Source organism: Phocoena phocoena, chromosome 3, assembly GCF_963924675.1.
Source record: "Phocoena phocoena chromosome 3, mPhoPho1.1, whole genome shotgun sequence".
In the NCBI taxonomy this organism is placed as follows: Eukaryota; Metazoa; Chordata; class Mammalia; order Artiodactyla; family Phocoenidae; genus Phocoena; species Phocoena phocoena.
In genome coordinates, this window is record NC_089221.1 from 81,690,233 (window position 1) to 81,710,727 (window position 20,495).

The window sequence follows — 20,495 nt, forward strand, 5'->3', positions numbered from 1 at the left end:
TGAAAGTGGCTACGCTAAACAAACAGGCTTTCAATGTTAATGAAACAGGTTTATATTGGAAGATGACATCTGGGACTTTCATTGCTAGAGAGGAGTCAATGCCTGGCTTCAAAGTTTCAAAGGACAGTCTGATTTTCTTGTTAGAAGCTAGTGCAGCCCAAGACTTAAAATCGAAGCCAGTGCTCATTTACCATTCTGAAAATCCTAGGGCCCTTAAGTATTATGCTAAATCTACTCTGCCTGTGCTCTGAATGTAACAACAATGCCTGGATGACAACATCTGTTTACAACATGGCTTACTGAATATTTTAAGCCCACTGTTGAGACCTATTAGAAAAAAAAAAGGATTCCCTTTCAAAAATATTACTGCTCATTGACAATACACCTGGTAGTCACCCAAAAGCTCTGATGGAGATGGACAAGGAGATGCATGTTGTTTTCATGCCTGCAAACGTAACATCCATTCTGCAGCCCATGGATCAGGAGTAATTTAGAATTTCAGTTCTTATTCTTTAAGAAATACATTTCATAAGGCTATAGCTGCCGTAGATAGTGATTCCTCTGCTGGATCTGGGCAAAGTCAGTTGAAAACCTGAAAAGGATTCACCCTTCTAGACGCCATGAAGAACATTTGTGATTCATGGGAAGGGGTCAAAAAATCAACTCCTGTTCATAGAACAGGAGTTTGGAAGAAAGTGATTCTAATGCACATGGATGACTTGAAGGGGTTCAAAATTTCAGCAGAAGAAATAACTGCAGATGTGGTAGAAACAGTAAGTGAACTAGAATTAGAAATGGAGGCTGAAGATTAGACTGAATTGCTGCAATCTCATGATAAAACTTAAATGGATGAGGAGTTGCTTCTTATGGATGAGCAAAAAAAATGGTTTTTGAGATGGAAATTACTCCTGGTGAAGATGCTGTGAAGATTGTTGAAATAAAAGGATTTAGAATATTACATACACTTAGTTGCTAAAGCAGTGGCAGCATTTAAGAGGATTAACTCCAATTTTGAAAGAAGTTCTACTGTGGGTAAAATGCCATCAAACAGCACTGCATGCTACAGAGAAAGTGCTCATGAAAGGAAGAGTCAATCAATGCAGCAAACTTCATTGTTGTCTTATTTTAAGAAACTGCCACAGCCACTCCAACCCTCAGTCAGCAGGCATCAATATCTAGGTAAGACTCTTCACCAGCAAAAATATTACAACTCCCTGAAGGCTCAGATGATGGTTAGCATTTTTTAGCAATAAAGAGTTTTTTTTAATTAAAATGTGTACATTATATTTTTAGATATAATGCTACTGTCCACTTAATAGACTATAGTATAGCGTAAACTTAACTTTTATATGCACTGGGAAATCAAAAAATCTGTGTGACTTGCTTTACTGTGATATTCACTTTCTGGTAGTGGTCTGGAACCAAACTGGTAATATCTCCGAGGTATGTCTGTATAGAGACAAATGGGCTAGAGATAGGGACAACTGGACAGACAGACAGACAGACAGACAGACACACACACACACACACACACACACACACACTGGGAAAGACGCATTACAGGTTAAGGGCCATGTTACCTTAAAAGAGCCATCACCGTAATAGAATACCTCAGAACAAATGGACATAAAATTTTCAAGAGCAGTCTTTGGTTGTCATGGACATACTCTTTATTGCTTTTCCTCCCTCTATCCCTTCCAGTTTTCTTCCTTCTTACCTCGCATTTTTTTTTAAAGACATTCTTTCTGAAAACACACTTACATGAGGCTGATGCTAGAAAAAAAACCCTTGTCTGTTCTCAGGCATATCACAGTCTAACTAGAGTACAGACAAGTAAACAGAGAATTGCAATAAATAATTATGGAAGGTATTATGGCAGTGATATGCACTGCTTGCTTCGGAATAACATAGGACCTTTGGAAGCATGATATCCTCCTTCAAGTTACTGGCCGGCACCACCCTTATCACTCTATTCACTGATTACATATGATTCTATTACTAGTTTAGAAATCCTTTGTATTCATCTGTTCTGACTACTATAACAAAATACCACAGACTGAGTAGCTTAAAAACAACAGAAATGTATTTCTCACAGTTTTGGAGGCTGAAAGTCTGAGATTAGGGTGCCAGCATGGTCTGGTGAGGGTCTTCTGGATTTCGACTTCTTGTATCCTCAGATGGCAAAAGAGGGTAAAGGGTGATATCTTGGGCCTCTTTTATAAGGGCATGAATTCATATAAATGGAAAGATATCCTGTGTTTATGGATTGGAAGAACTAACATTGTTAAAATGTCCATACTATCCAAAGCCATCTACAGATTTACCATAATCCCTATCAAAACACCCATGACATTTTTTCCCCAGAACTAGAATAATCCTAAAATTTGTATAGAACCACAAAACACCCTGAATAGTCAAAGTAATCTTGAGAAAAACAAAACAAAACACAAAGCTGGAGGTATCACACTCCCTGATTTCAAACTATGCTACAGAGCTACAGTTATTAAAACAGTATGGTACTGGCACAAAAACAGACATAGATCAATGGAACAGAAGACAAAGCCCAGAAATAAACCCTATGCATTTATGGTCAATTAATTTACAACAAAGGAGGCAAGAATATACAATGGGGAAAGACATTCTCTTCAATAAGTGGTGCTGGGAAAACTGGACAGTACATGCAAAAGAAGGAAATTAGAATATGTTCTCACACCATATACAAAAATAAACTTAAAAAGGATTAAAGACCTAAATGGAAGACCTAAAATCATAAAACTTCTAGAAGAAAACATAGGCAGTATGCTTTTTGACACTGGTCTTAGCAATATTTTTTTGGATATGTCTCCTCAGGCAAAGGAAACGAAAGCAAAAATAAATGGGACCTAACCAAACTTACAAGCTTTAGCACAGCAAAGGAAACTATCAACAAAACAAAAGGCTGCCTACTGAATGGAAGAAGACATTTGCAAATGACATGTATGATAACTGGTTAATATCCAAAATATATGAAGAACTCATAGAATTCAATATCAAAAAATAAACAGTCTAATTAGAAAAATGGTCAGAGGAACTCAACAGTCATTTTTTCAAAGAAGACAAACAGATGGCCAACAAGTACATGGGAAGATGCTCAACATCACTAATCATCAGAGAAATGCAAATCAAAAACCACAATGAGATACCACCTCATAACGGTCAGAATGGCTATTATCAAAAAGACAACAAATAGAAAGTGTTGAAGAGGATGTAGAGAAAAGGGGCCCTGGTATACTGTTTGCGGCAATGTAAACTGGTGCAGCCACTATGAAAAAACAGTATGTGGAGGCTCCTCAAAAAATTAAAACTACCATACAATCCGGAAATTCCACTCCTGGATATTTATCCAAAGTAAATGTAAACACTAATTTCAAAAGATATATGCATCCCAATGTCCACTGCAGCATTATTCACAATAGCCAAGATATGGATGCAACATAAGTGTCCATCAATGGATAAATGGATAAAGATGTGATATATATATATATATATATATATATATATATATATATAAAATGGAATATTGCTCAGTCATAAAAAAGAATAATATTTTGTCATTTGCAACAACATGGATGGACCTGGAGGATATTATGCTTAGTTAAATAAGTCAGACAGAAAAATACAAATACTGTATGTTTTCACTTATTTGTGGAATCTAAAAAATAAAATGAATGAATATAACAAAACAAAACCAGACTCACAGATACAGAAAACAAACTAGCAGTTACCAGAGGTGGTTGGGGTAGGGGCGAAATAGGTGAAGGGGATTAAGAGATACAAATAATTAGGTTTTAAATAAATAAGTTACAAGGAATTAATGTACAAAACAGTGAATACAGCCAATATGTTAAAATAATTTTATATGTTGTATAATCTATAAAAATATTGAATCATTATGTTGTACACCTGAAACCAATGTAATATTGTAAATCAACTAAACTTCAATAAAAAATAAAAGTGTAAAGTTTCTTACCCAGAGGAGGTGCTTGATACAGTATGGTTTTCAACTTCTCTTTTATGATTTTCTAAATATTATTAAATTTTTATTAAGAGATTTAACAATTTTTTGTTAAACTCAACTAAGTACTATACAATAGTCTAGGAAGCAGGAAAGGAATCAATTATGCCTCTTGGATTTTAAGTTCAGTTAACAGATTGGTTTGATGATACATGCTACTGAACTGAGGAAGAAAGGCACAGATTAGAATCAAAATTATATATTGCCTCATTATGCTTGAGATACCTTGACAACAAAGTAAAAAAGTTAAGAGGCTAATGGACATTTTGTTATGTATTTTAAGCAAAATGGAAAAAATCACTGCTAAAGATATAAATAAGTATATACATAGGAATAATATGATATGTGAGAAGGTAGAGACTGAAAACATGAACTATACATATACGAAGTCTTGCTGTAATGAAAAGCAAAGAAACAGAGCAATACCTGGATATTTAATTGATGTCAATGGGAGATTTAAAGTTCTATATACTAAAAAAAAGTTTGTCCCAAATGACTTTCAGAGAACTTCCTATGCATCTGCTTACTGTTGTTAGTGTTGTTTTCCCTTGTTAACATAGTGGAAGCAATATATAAAATGCTTGCTAGCTAATGCTCATCAATAATGCAAAGTATTTGACTACAAATATTGTATGGTTCAATCAGTATTCCAGCTGAAACAAATTATCCTAGATTAGCATCTAATTGTCTTGGGTTTCCCTAAATTGCTACCTTAAAATTTAATGAACTCTAGAAATTAAATAGGAGTTTAGAGATAAACAGAAAAAGGGTAGATTTCAACTCTGTGTTTTTTTTATTACTTCTTTCTTCCTTTATTATCTGTGACCACCATCTGCTCAGTTTCATATCACAGTTATTTGTTTTCCCGTTTAATCTGACTTAAAATTCAATTATGATCTCACCTTAATTAAAATAGCAAGAACTTTGTGAATATTATCATTAATACTAAATGGTGAGTTCCTTTGTGCATATATATTTCATTTGAATATGACCATAGATACTCCAAAAGTAGTTGTTCTTTATACAAATATATTTGTTAAGATAAATAGAATGTATTGAATCCTTTCTAAGAATCTGAACTAATTTCTGTTGGTTGAATTTGAAATGTGAATATATGACAAATGCAGGCCATATAGGAGATGTTCATCTATTTTTTTATACGCTACCTGTTTTTCTGTGTGATACATTTTGGGTAACAGCAACCATTCAAGTTTGCCTAGGACTGTCTGGTTTGAGCACTAAAAGGCCAGTCCAGGAAACCTCTCAGTTCTAGGCAAATTGGTGCAGTTGGTCACCACACATTCTAGAAGCCACTTTATTTTAAAGATAAAATACAAATTGCTAAAAAATATTTTAAATAATCTACTTAAACATTAGTAATCTATTCAGTGTAATACAGTGTGTCTTCATTTTGAGAAAGAGTCTATGAAGTCTGTATTAAGAATTATTTCAAACCTGTTTTAGAAAGTGCATTGGTTCAAAGAAAGAAATTACCACTTTATAAGAGAGATGTACAATACAACCATATGATTTTATTTTTCTAAACTACTGTCTCTAAACCTAGGTTGAATCAATACTTCTCAATTTGCTTTCAACTTTAAGGCTTTTGCAACTAATGTAACACAAAAGTGCAAACCAAAGAGAAACAAACTTCTCAAGTTTTTAAATCTGGAGTTTAGAGAAGGGGTACATGATACATACTATAACTATTGCTCTGAAAAAACAAAAAAGCTTTTTTCATATAACTAAAGAAGCAGAAAGTCTCATGGTAATTATTAAAATGTTGCTTACATTTTTTTTCTCAACAGTGTCTATCATCGCTGATGAGATTATAAATATCCAAGAATTTGCCAACACTCAGCATTATGTTCTTGATTCTCACTGCTGACAAAGATCACCTTTCACAACATAACGAATTTCAATAAAACCCCAGGACATGTCTTGGAAGAGTTTCAAGAAGACAGAAAAAAAAATAATGGTAAGAAAAATCTTAAATGTGACCTTTTCCTTAATTTGGGGCGTGGTCAATAGTGTAAAGAAAAATAGCCTGTTTGGGGAGACAGCATCAGATTTCATGTTATTAAAGAAAAGAAAAATCTGATTGTTTCAACAACTGGAGAACTTTTTCATCTATCTTTCAGGATAAAGAACATTATTAAATATGCTACAAGATATTCCAGCTGGTCCCAAATAAAATTTCAAGATTGTCAGGATACATACAATTATTATATTCAAAACTTAATGTATCTCAAACAATCAAGTAAGCTACAAAACCAAAGCGCTCTACATACTCATTCTTCTACAATCACAGTATGTTAAAATTGGTCTCTGTGGCACTGTCCAGCTTGTACTTCTGCTTCCACATTCTGTTTCTTCTGTTATCACTTCCATCTACCCTGTCTAGACAGCCTTCCTCCAATATATGCAAACCATCTCATTATCTCCCTCACTCCTGTGTTAGATGGAATATCCTGAAATTTTAGCATGACCCACTTTATAATTTTACTATATATCTCTATATTTATATATATGCATATCATGACCTTATAATAACAGCTAACTTTCATTGAGTATTATTTGCATGCCAGGTACTGTGCTAAACACATATTTATTATTTTATTAAAAACAACAATTCAAGGCAGTTTTTATTATATGTTCTCTTTTACATATGAGGAAACCAGAAGCTCAGAGGAGTAAAGTTACTTGCCTCATTCAGGCAACTAAAAATGGTGGATTAGAGGCAGTAACCACATTAGACTAAAAATAATAATTACACACACACACACACACACACACACACACACACAGGTTTTCACTTTCTTACTCAAAGAAGGCACTCAATACAGGTTTCTATGGATGATAAAGATCTATTATCATGAAATTAGAAAGTGTAGTGTAACCAGGAAATCAGCCTATCTACCTGATAGTCCTCTAAACAAGTTTATCCATTTTGTGGACAAACACTACAAAGAAAGTGGTAAATTTGAGTAAGGTTTCATTCACAAGGTAACTTAAGGCAACCCAGAAACTTCCCAAATCTTGTCCTTAAATTTTTTACAGAAAGAGCTTAGAAGCCTCTCAGCCTGTCCTAGAGAAATAATATTTATTATTTCAAAATAATAAATATCTATGTATGTATATGTATTTTGTATTCATAGAATTAGAAAAGTGATAGGTAGAATTGAAAGCAGCTCTTTTTCCCCTTTCCTGCTTGCCCATTTTTGTCCCTTTCCAACCTTGAAAGAACCTAATTATAGGAACAAGATCACTAGGCAATTTAAACTAACTTATGACATGCTCTCCTGAATACACACTGTGCCTTGCCTAACCTGCTGATTCTTCTCCTAGATAAAAAGAAGTAGTAAGAATGAAGAATTAAAAAAAAAAGAAGAAGAATTAAGTAGTTAAATAATGACCAGCTCTTCACCCCCAACAGCTCCCTTAGCAATCCTGCAGGCAAATCATGTGGGCAAGATAACATCCAAACAGAGAGTTGGCCAGTCTGCAAGTAATAGAGAATGATGCAGAACCCATCTCCTGCCTAGATGATTCACTGAGATTCTCCCCCACATCTCACCTTTTTTTCCTTTAAAAACTGTCATGGCTGAGCAGAATCTTTGGAGTTGGTCTCTGGACATGAGTCCAACTTCTCCCCAGATTGCTGGCTTTTCTGATTAAAGCATCTTTCCTTTCTACTGACAGTTGCCTCTCGATTATTGGCTTTTGAGTGGCAAGCAGCTGAACCTGAGTTCGGTAACAGAATTAGAAAATTGATAGATAAATAAATACATGGATAGATGACAGACAGAGAGGTAGAAAGCTGAGTATCATGGAAAAGCAGCACTGGTTGTGATGTTACACAGAGTGGGGAAATTGGTCACAGGTAAATGGCAAGTAAGGAAGGAAGGAAGGAAGGGAGGGAGGAAGGAAGGAAGGAAGGGAGGAAGGAAGGAAGGAAGGGAGGGAGAGAAGGAGAGAGAGAGAAAGAAAGAGGGAGGGAAGCAGGGAAGAAAGAAATATTCACAGTCACAGGAAAAGAAAAATTACAGTGTGCATTTAGGAAGCACTAAAAGTGCAGCATTATTAAAAGCATGCTTAGGGCATTGGTTCTTTTTACTGCCTAACCTGGAACAAGAATACTAATATAATTTAACTTCAGTTTGTATTCTGTAAGGCAATCAATTGCGTATAAAACGTAAGTATAATATATTTTCTTATATGAAAGTTATAGCCACAGGAAGAGTATGTGTTTCTCCTAGTTCTATTTTCTCGCTACCCTCTGAGTATTTCCAAATCAGCTTATATTTTGTTATACTGATACTCCAGTTATTTATTTTTCTGTCAAATTTAAATTACTCTCACAATCTCACACTTGTAACAAAGTGCATGTGATTCCAAACTTTACATATTTTACTGCCTTATTTTGTTTTGTATACATACTCAATAACTAACTTTCTCAAATTTATTTCCTATTGCAGTTCTGGCCAGATATATGAGCAATATTTTCCTTTAGACAGCTAGTGCTGCACTTCTTTCTTGTTTTAGTATGCACACTTTCATAATATTCCTTCTTAATGGCATTTCATATACACCTCTTTGTCATTTTCATTCTCTGTGTACTTGTCCCTTCTCCCAGCATTCTCCATATACTTTACACTCACTCTCTCTACCTGCAAGTTCTTCTCAGAGGACATTTATTTCCTATCTGTGTAACATCCATCTATCCTAAAGCAATTTCTAATTCTTTACAAAACTGAAATCCATTCTGTCTGTGCCTCAAGCTAAGTTTTTAGTTTTATGTTCCTCCACGCCTCGGCCCAAATGAGGCACAGGCAGCATAACGAGCTCTGACCAAATTTCAAGGATGGCTTATGTGGCAAAGCAAATGGATTATGCTTCCATTTCACAAGATGACAGTAGCCAGGAGACTCTTCACTAAAGTAATATAAAGCAAGGGGTGAGAGAGACATTGGTATCAAAGCATTTCTCATAAAAGATGAAGAGAACTCTTCTTGAGACAGTTTCTCCTCTCTGGGGAACTATGCTAATTACAAAGCATCATAAACAAATTTTAAAACCTATTCTCAGAGAGGGAAAGACTCCAAAAACACCTCTCAAAGGGAAATAGCAATGTGATTATCACAACTTATTTCCTTCTATTTATTCTTTTTGTTTTCAATTTCATAACTTACCTTTTAATCTTGCTTCATATATCACACAGATATATAAAACAAGATTAGAAACACAATTACAAAGATAGTCATCAGAGTTACTCCTCCTGGTACTCTCCCTGCACTGGCAAATAAAAACTGCACTGGCATATAAATAGTGAATCACTGCCACATTCTAAGTCTGTATTTAAAGTTTGATAACTTGATATTTGTGAGGATTACTAGGGATAGTTAATCTTGTTAGAATGAAAATGCCATGAAAAATAATAAAGTTATTACAGATTTATAATATTATTACAGTATGTAGAAAGCTTGATATCATTTAGCATTGACTATGTGAAAATTCATGCAAATTCACAAATAATCATTGAGCACTATTCTAGACTTGCTCCTGAACCCATGAGAAACTCACACCACTTTGTACTTATTTTATGTTATGCAGTTTGTGATAGATAGCAAAATTTTAAAGAATTCACTATAAATTGTAGAAAATATTAAAGGACTCTCAAAGCTTCTATATATTTTACTTTTAACCCATACTCCCACAGCCTTACATAAGATTAATCTAGATCATCACATTGCACACTGACCCTATATAAAGGACCTTATACAGCCACACGAGGGAATCCTTTGTCAGGTTTCTGTATCATTGTTCTCATTCAGAACTATATTTTTGCTTCTGGTTTTAACCAATATTTACTCCCCTCATACATGGCTTCCATGTATGCTGTAGTGTGATACCTGTGCCCTTCAGAAAGATCTGCAAGGCATGAAAGGAGAATTGTCCATGCTGAGACTTTAGGACCGAAAGACTTCTCTGGTGGCAGTTCTAATCACGTTTCCCTGCTGCAAGTTCAGGTTGGCAGAGAGATGCTTTGTCATATCATTAAAGAGCCATGAGGCTATATAAAACTATGTAAAATAATGTTGCATTTCTGAGTTAACAGTGTAGTTTTTGTCCCTGTCAAGAGGAGGGTCAGATTCAAAAAGAACATTTTTAATATCAGTAAAAATTATTACTAACATAAACAGGTTATATCTTGAAAACTGGAAATCATGGTAACAAATTGTCAAACAATTTTGAAAATCTCTTTTAAATTATACTGGTTTTGCTTTTTTTAAGTCTGGATAACGAAACAGTGAAGTACACATACAAAAATGGTTTAAACTCACCTAAAATAGCATGTCTTTTCTGAATAGAATAGAGAAAATAAAAGGCTGTTTTTACTCCTGTAGCCATAAATACTTGGTTTATAAATAAATACTGGATCAGATTACACATATTAAGAAAAACTTAGAAGGTAGGCAGAATTATTATATCACATTCTTATTATTTATTATCCTGGAATTCCAAATAATTAATATAACTTTCTAACTATTAAACCCACTAATAAAACAGTTACTCAGAGTGAGGTTATGTCATTACCATGAGTTCTCAAAATGTCCATACTTTTTCTTTTATAATACTTATTGGAGTATAATAGCTTTACAATGTTGTGTTAGTTTCTGCCCTATAACAAAGTGAATCAGCTATATGTATACATATATCCCAATAACCTCTCCCTCTTGCATCTCTCTCTGACCCTCCCTATCCCACCTCTCTAGGTGGTCACAAAGCACCCAGCTGATCTCCCTGTGCTATGCAGCTGCTTCCCACTAGCTATCTATTTTACATTTGATAGTGTATATATGTCCATGAGACGCTCTCATTTTGTCCCAGTTTACACTTCCCCGTCCCTGTGTCCTCAAGTCCATTCTCTACATCTGCGTCATTATTCCTGCCCTGCCCCCTAGGTTCATCAGAACCATTTTTTTTTCTTTTTTTAGATTTCATATATATGTGTTAGCATATGGTATTTGTTTTTCTTTTTCTGACTTACTTCACTCTGTATGACAGACTCTAGGTCCATCCACCTCACTACAAACAACTTAATTTTGTTTCCTTTTATGGATGAATAATATTCCACTGTATATATGTGACACATCACATCTTCTTTATCCATTCATCTGTCGATGGACATTTAGGTTGCTTCCATGTCCTGACTATTGTAAATAGTGCTGCAATGAACATTGTGGTACATGACTCTTTTTGAATTATGGTTTTCTCAGAGTATATGCCCAGTAGTGGGATTGCTGGGTCATATGGTAGTTCTATTTGTAGTTTTTTAAGGAACCTCCATACTGTTCTCCATAGTGGCTGTATCAATTTACATTCCCAGCAAAAGTGCAAGAGGGTTCCCTTTTCTCCACACCCTCTCCAGCATTTATTATTTGTAGATTTCTGATGATGGTCATTCTGACTGGTGTGAGGTGATACCTCATTGTAGTTTTGATTTGCATTTCTCTAATGATTAGTGATGTTGAGCATCCTTTCCTGTGTTTGTTGGCAATCTGTATAACTCCTTTGGAGAAATGTCTACTTAGGTCTTATGACCATTATTGGATTGGGTTGTTTGTTTTTTTGATACTGAACTGCATGAGCTGCTTCTACATTTTGTAGATTAATCCTTTGTCAGTTGCTTCATTTGCAAATATTTTCACCCATTCTGAGGGTTGTCTTTTCGTCTTGTTTATGGTTCCCTTGGCTACACAAAAGCTTTTAAGTTTCATTAGGTCCCATTTGTTTATTTTTGTTTTTATTTCCATTTCTCTAGGAGGTGGGTCAAAAAGGATCTTGCTGTGATTTATGTCATAGAGTGTTCTGCCTATGTTTTCCTCGAAGAGTTTGATGGTTTGTTTTAGGTGTCAGTTTAGGTTATTTGAGATGTTTCTTGTTTCTTGAGGTAGGATAGTATTGCTATAAACTTCACTCTTAGACCTGCTTTTGCTGCATCCCATAGGTTTTGGGCCATAGTGTTTTCATTGTCATTTGTCTCTACATATTTTTTTATTTCCTCTTTGGTTTCTACAGTGATCTCTTGGTTATTTAGTAGTGTATTGTTTAGTCTCCATGTGTTTGCATTTTTTACAGTTTTTTTGCTGTAACTGATATCTAGTCTCATAGCGTTTTGGTCAGAAAAGATACTTGATACCATTTCAATTTTTAAAAATTTACCAAGGCTTGATTTGTGACCCAAGATATGGTCTATCCTGGAGAATGTTCCATGAGCACTTGAGAAGAAAGTGTATTCTGTTGTTTTTGGATGGAATGTCCTATAAATATCTATTAAGCCCATTTGTTTTATGTGTCCTTTAAAGCTTGTGTTTTCTTATTTATTTTCATTTGAGATGATCTGTCCATTTGTAAAAGTGGGATGTTAAAGTTCCCTACAATTATTATGTTACTGTCAATTTCCCCTTTTATGGTTGTTAGCATTTGCCTTATGTATTGAGGTGCACCTATGTTGGGTGCATAAATATTTACAATTGTTCTATCTTCTTCTTGGATTGATCCCTTGATCAATATGTCATGTCCTTCTTTGTCTCTTGTAATAGACTTTATTTTAAAGTCTATTTTGTCTGATATGAGAATTGCTACTCTAGCTTTCTTCTGATTTCCATTTGCATGGAATATATTTTTCATTCCCCTCACTTTTTTTTTTTTTTCCCCTCACTTTTAATCTGTATGTGTCCCTAGGTCTGAAGTGGGTCTCTTGTAGACAGAATACATACGGGTCTTGTTTTGTATCCATTCAGCCAGTCTATGTGTTTTGGTTGGAACATTAAATCCATTTACATTTAAGATCAATACGTATGTTCCTATTACCATTTTCTTAATTGTTTTGGGTTTGTTATTGTAGGTCTTTTCCTTCTCTTGTGTTTCCTGCCTAGAGAATTTCCTTTAGCATTTGTTGTAAAGCTGGTTTGGTGGTGCTGAATTCTGTTACCTTTTGCTTGTCTCTAAAGATTTTAAGTTCTCCATTCAATCTGAATGAGATCCTTGCTGGGTAGAGTAATCCTGATTGTAGGTTTTTCTCTTTCATCACCTTAAATATGTCCTGTCACTCCCTTCTGGCTTGCAGAGTTTCTGATGAAAGATCAGCTGTTAACCTTATGGGGATTCCCTTGTATGTTATTTGTTGCTTTTCCCTTGCTGCTTTTAATATTTTTTCTTTGTATTTAATTTTTGATCATTTGATTAATATATGTCTCAGTGTGTCTTTCTTTGGGTTTATCCTGTATGGTACTCTCTGTGCTTCCTGGACTTGACTATTTCCTTTCCCATGTTAGGGAATTTTTTGACTATAATCTCTTCAAATATTTTCTCAGTCCCTTTCTTTTTCTCTTCATCTTCTGAGACCCCTATAATTTGAATGTTGGTGCGTTTAATGTTGTTGCAGAGGTTTCTGAGTCTGTCTTCAATTATTTTCATTCTTTTCTCTTTATTTTGCTCCCTGGCAATTATTTCCACTATTTTATCTTCCAGCTCACTTATCCATTCTTCTGCCTCAGCTATTCTGCTATTGGTTCCTTGTAGAGTATTTTTTAATTTCAGTTATTGTGTTGTTCATCACTTTTTGTTTGCTGTTTAATTCTTCTAGATCCTTGTTAAATGTCTCTTGTATTTTTTCCATTCTGTTTCTGTTTCTGTTTTTTTCTCCATTCTGTTTTTTTACCTTGCTCCTTCGTCTGTAACATATTTTTTTGCCATTTCTTTTTTTTTTTTTTTTGATGGGTGCAGCCGCATTCCTGTCTTACTGGTTGTTTGGCCTGAGGCGTCCAGCACTGGATTTTGCAGGCAGTTGGATAGACATGAGTCTTGGTCCTGAGATTAGGACCTCTGGGAGGTCTCACTCCAATTAATATTCCCTGGGGTCTGAGGTTCTCTGTTAGTCCAGGGATTTGAACTCAGAGCTCCCACTCAGGAGCTCGGGCCCGACCTCCAGCCTGCGAACCAAGATCCCGCAAGCTGCGTGGCATGGCCAAAAAAAAAAAAAAAAAGAAGGAAAAAAAGGAGTAATACAATATCAAAGAATAAAAAACAAAATAAAATTAGAAAGATAAAAAATATATTAGGAAAAATAAAACTATATTTGAAACAACTGCAACAAAGTAAAATGAAACCACAACAGAAAAAAGAAAAAGAACAAAGGGGGTGCGAGGGGAACAAGCCAAAGGAGAGAACAATAATAAAGTACATAGAATAAAATAAAATTAGAAAAATGAAAGATTTATTAGGAAAAATAAAAATATAAATGAATGAACAACAATGAATCAACAAGGTAAAACAGAGCCCTAATCTCAAAGAGGAAAAAAGGAAAAGCAAAAAAAGCCTTGGCTATGGGGGTGGAGTTTAGGCTGGGGTGGAACTTAAGCAGGGGCAGGGTTTAGGGTGGGGCAGGACCTAGGCCAGTGGGGGCATGACGTTTGAGCGTGTGGCAGGGCCTAGGCTCAGGATGCACGCAGCCAGCAGGAGAAGGCCTTGGGGGCGGGGCCTTGGCAGGGTGACACTGAAGCATGGGGCAGGGCCTCTGCTTAGGACCTGTGCAGAAGGGGAAAGGCAGCACCTCCAAAGGAGGGCCTCTGGAGTGTGGAGTTCTGGAGTTTGGAGGTAAGGCCCTGGGTGGGAGTGTAGGGGTGGGGCTTGGGCTCTGCGTGGCAGCAGGGAGGCTCCAAGGGCAGGGGATTAGGTCTGGGAGTCCAACAGGCTCCCTGGTGCCTAAGTGGACAGGGAAAGAGCTGGCTGCGTTCCCTTCTGTTCCTCCGCACCCCCCCCCAACATCTCCCCCATCCCTGCTGGACCCCTAAATGTGGGTGGGTCCTGCTGGGTGTAGGAACTTCTTCCCTCCCCTAGCCTCACCTCAGAGGTGCTAGTCTCAGAGGTCCGGGCTTTACTTTTGCTCCCCCTTCCCTCCCTTCCATTCCCTCTGGACCCACGTGGCTGGAGGGGGGCCTTGGTGGGCAGAGGATTAGGACTGGGATCTCAGCAGGCTTCCAGGGCCCACGTGGGTAAGGGAAACCTGGCCATGCTCCCTTTCAATCATCTGTCCTCCCAATGGTTCCCCAATTTCCCCCTTCGGGTGTGGGATCCCTTCCCCTCCCCCAACTACCCCTCAGGGGTGCCAGTCCTGTCTGGCCACCACTTCTCCTCCTGCTTCACTCCCCCCACTCCCCACATCCTACCTGGTTGCTGGGGGTTTCTCCCATTCCCTTAGGTGTCTGTGGTCCCCCACCAGTGCCTGGTAGGTGCCTTAGCTGTGCAGAGACATGAATTCTGCATCCTATACCCTTATTTTTTAGAGCTAAAAATGTATAGTATTTTTAATGTAGTTTTTTCCTTCTTTATGTTAGAACGAACTTGGAAAATTAGCAACTACAGTAAGAGAGGACAGAGAAGGTGACCTAAGCATATAAATGTGTCTCTTTTCCCCTAACTTTCCTAAGAGCGACCAGTTGGAAAGGGAAGTATCAACCCCACCTAGAAATTCAAGAGGTGCTGATGAAAGAGTTATGAAGGACTATGCTCTGTTGCCAGGCCTAAAATCTCTACATCCACTTGCTCATTCTAAGGAGGCTTATTGACTTTTACTCTAGTTAATGTTCTCAGAAAAATACTCACCACAAATTTTAAAGTTATTAATTAACCATCTTCTTGCTGTCAGAAGAGGATTACTGAGGGTTCTACCTGCCTATCAAATCCTGAAGCCTCCAGCTGAACTGAAGAGTGGGCTGCCTTTAAGGTCATTCAACAGTCCATCACTGGACCTTGCTTGCAGTTCAAAAGTGAGCATGACTTACCAGGGAAAATCAAATTGTGAAAAAAATATTTGATGTCAAGAGTCCATACTAGCTACTAATACCAAATAGTATATAATAAGATATATAAATATAAGTAGGCAATTTAAACAAATTAAAGTCAACTGACAAATAAAGAGAATGAATAACTGAAAAATAGAGACCTAGGGAAATAGAGCAAATGCACTGCAGTGAAGGCAAAAATAGTGAAAAAAATATAAAAGGAGAATTTTTTAAAAATGTGTTCATTGTACTTCCATACAAGTTTTAAAATAAAAGCACTTTAATGGGAGCACTTACACTTTCAATAAAATGAATTCAAATTATCATGAAAAATTTTGAAATAAGGAAAAGTTTGTGTGGCAAGAGAAACATCATTGCTTAAAGTAAAAAAAATATTGATAGAGGATGTGAATAGTAAAATAACTCAGTGTAACAGGAGGTAAGTTATAGGTATACAAACAGAAAGCAGATGAAAAAGATAAAAAGCATAACTTAGGAAGAGAGAGAGGAGAGAAAGCAAAGATAAAAAGATAAATCAAACCCAGAATGTCCCATATCCCTGTGTGTCAGATAATATTCTATACATTAAAAGGAACAGAAGTCTACTCTAATCAATCAAAATTTAAATTTATAGTAAATGTATTGTTCCTATATGAACAGAGGTTCATTTTATTTCTGTACCTAGAACTGTATCTGGGACATGGTAGATTTCAGCAAATATTTCTTGGATAGATGTATGGATGAATGATGGACAGATGGATAATGGATGAACAAATGGATAGATACTTTTAAAAAGAAAATTATACATGCTCTGATATTACTCTTTGGAAAACACACATTTCCATAATTTTCCTTGCTAACTTAGCTAAAGAATGACAAACTCTTGTTCCTTTTTTTTTAATGTTGTGCTAACTTCTGCTGTACAACAAAGTGATTCAGATATATATATATAGATAGATAGATATAGATATACACACACACATATATATATTCTTTTTTATATTCTTTTCCATTATGGTTTATCAAAGGGTATGGAATATAGTTCCCTGTGCTATACAGTAGGACCTTGTTGTTTATCTATTCTATATATAATAGTTTGCATCTGCTAATCCCAAACTCTCAATCCATCCCTCCCCCTCCCCCTCTGCCTTGGCAAGGACAAGTCTGTTCCTGTTTTGTAGATAGGTTCATTTGTATCATATTTTAGATTCCACATATAAGGGATATCATATGGTATTTGTCCTTTCTGACTTACTTCATTTAGCATAATAATCTCTAGGTCCATCCATGTTGCTGCAAATGGCATTATTTCATTCTTTTTTATGGCTGAGTAATATTCCATTGTATATATGTACCACATCTTCATTATCCATTCATCTGTTGATGGACATTTAGGTTGTTTCCATGTCTTGGCTATTGTGGCTAATGCTGCTATGAACATAGGGTTGCATGTATCTTTTTGAATTATAGTTCTCTCCAGATATATGCCGAGGAGTGGGATTGCAGGAGCATATGACAACTCTATTTTTAGTCTTTTGAGGAACCTCCATACTGTTCTCCACAGTGGCTGCACCAATTTACATTCCCACCTACAGTGCAGGAAGGGTCCCTTTTCTCCACACTCTCTCCAGCACAAAATCTTGTTCCTTGAATGAAATAATATTCAAAAATGTTACTATATTAACAATTTTGTTTTTAATCTGGAGATAAAAACAAATCTCTGAGTGCTGACAGATGGTTAAGTACTCTTGTATGATAAGATTTATTTTGGGAGAATCACAATTATAATGTAAGTAGTTTTTGTTTATTCTGATGATAAATATTTAATATATATTCTCCTGGAAACAAGAGAGTGACTAGAGTTACTTAGCAGTATGTGCTTAAGAGCACTAATGTATCTTTAAATAACAGTATTCAGGCATGCACATAATAAGAAAACACAAATGGGAAGAAAGAAGACTCAGGGGATTGATTTATAATGGGATGTTAAACCTTTTAGCTCAAGGTCATCAGTTCAGATATAATCTAAGTCATCAGTCAGTGACATATTTACAATTTGCAGAAATAAGATGAAATAATTTATTCTTTCAAAAGGCAGTTTTATTAAAAATCGGGATGGAACAGGGCTCATATGAGAGTTTTATAGTTATGATTACTCAAATAAGATAAAGAATACCCACTGAGTGTCTATCTATAAGCCCAGCATTCTGCACCCCAAATATATCCATGTGAAACTCTCTCCTACATTTATGCACCAGAGGTCAATTACAGAATTCTGAGAATAATAAACTAAACATAATTAGGGATTAGAACTTTCAAAATGACTTAAGGGATTTTAACTTGTTAGCTGAAAAAAGAATCCTCTGAATCTTTAAATATGCATTTCTTCATTCTTAAGGAAAATGATTTTATGCATGAGAAGCTGCCTTTAATTAAACAAACTCCTCTATAAAACTCACAGCATATTTTATTTGAATAGGCTATATTAAATACAGAAAAGTTTACACATAAAGCAATTTTCAACTAAGAGAAAGAGACTTCAAATTTTTTCTGAAAATATTTTTTCATGTTTATCCCTTTCATCACTTTATATTACTTTCTCTTTATTTTGCTATTGCTTATTTAGATTTCACCACATCTTTTCTTTTTATTCTTTATTTTTTCAGTGGTAGTCTCTTGAGCCTTAATGACTTATTAAGAGATTACTAGCTGTACTTTCAGTGCAGTGCCAGGCTTGACTTTTCTATCACCTCTGCAACCTATGATTAACTTGTAGAATTTGTCTGGCAGAGAGGCAAACACTTTCTTTCCAGGGGAAGAAATAGATTACACGGTAGGGCCTTGTAGGATATTAGCCAGTTTTGTATCTAACTGAGAAATCTTACCCTAACACTACATATAAATGCCTAGTTTTTCAAATGATCTTTGAAGCCATCATAAATCTTACTAGTTCTCCATAAATGAATTTCTGGAATAAGGTATTTGTCATTTTAATGTTATGTTTGTATGATACTCATGATTTTTCACTCAGAATACTGTACTTTAACATTAAGAACATTTTCCTTAACATTAGCTAACGTCCATTTATGAGGCCTTAGAGGATAAAATTCTTCCAAGCATTTATTTGCTTTTCCTAATCAAACCATATGTTTTCATCTTATGGGCATTGAATTAACATATTCCATTGACCCCTTTGCTTTATCTACTCAAAAACTAGAAGCCAAATATTAGCAGCTTGTCCTCAGGCACGCGCAAATTATCAGCACATAAGGTACTAAAATCTCTTCCTTAACAGGATAGAAAGCCCAGAGATAAACCCATGCACCTATGGTCACCTAATCTATGACAAAGGAGACAAGAATATACAATGGAGAAAAGACAGCCTCTTCAATAAGTGGTGCTAGGAAAACTGGACAGCTACACATAAAAGAATGAAATTAGAACACTCCCTAACACCATACACAAACATAAACACCAAAATGGCTTAAAGACCTGAATGTAAGACCGGACACTATAAAACTCTTAGAGGAAAACATAGGCAAAACAGTCTTTGACATAAATCTCAGCAAGATCTTTTTTGACCCTCCTCCTAGAGTAATGAAAATAAAAACAAAAATAAACAAATGGGACCTAATGAAACTTAAAAGCTTTTGCACAGCAGAGGAAACCATAAATAAAACAAAAAAACAACCCTCAGAATAGGAGAAAATATTTGTAAATGAAGCAACTGACAAAGGATTAATCTCTAAAATATATAAACAGCTCATGCAGCTCAATATCAAAAAACCAAACAACCCAATCCACAATGGGCAGAAGACCTAAATAGATGTTTCTCCAAAGAATACATACAGATGGCCAACAAACACATGAAAAGATGCTCAACATCACTAATTATTAGAGAAATGCAAATCAAAACTACAATGAGGTATCACGTCACACTGGTCAGAATGGCCATAATAAAAATCTACAAACAATAAATCCTGGAGAGGGTGTGGAGAAAAGGGAAACTTCTTGCACCGTATGTGGGAATGTAAATTGATACAGCCACTATGGAGAACAGTATGAAGGTTCCTCAAAAAACTAAAAATAGAACTACCATATGACCCAGCAATCCCACCACTGGGCATTTACCCAGAGAAAACCATAATTCAAAAAGACACATGCATCCCAATGTTCAGTCCCCCAGCTCCCTGAGTCTTATAAGTGATTGACTGGAAACATCCAATGCCGATATTTTGTGTATTTCTATTACTAGTTCATGCTATGGATCATCGGTGTCATTAAGATCTTTACATCTAATCAGATTAAAGAACCAGTTCCAGAAACCTTAAAACCAATTCATAAAACTCATCCTTAAAATTCTCTTCCTCTAGAACCACTCTCATTACCATAATCTCTAGAGAAACAGAACCAAAAGGATACATATATTGATATAGATATGTATATATCTATACTTACATCTGTCTACCTATCAGCTATGCCTTTCTTAAAGTTAAAGCCAACATATAATTTTATTCATGGAAATTAAGGTTATATTTATAGCATATTCCTATTCTGACACCAATTACTATTTGTTAGTGGGGGTGATGGTG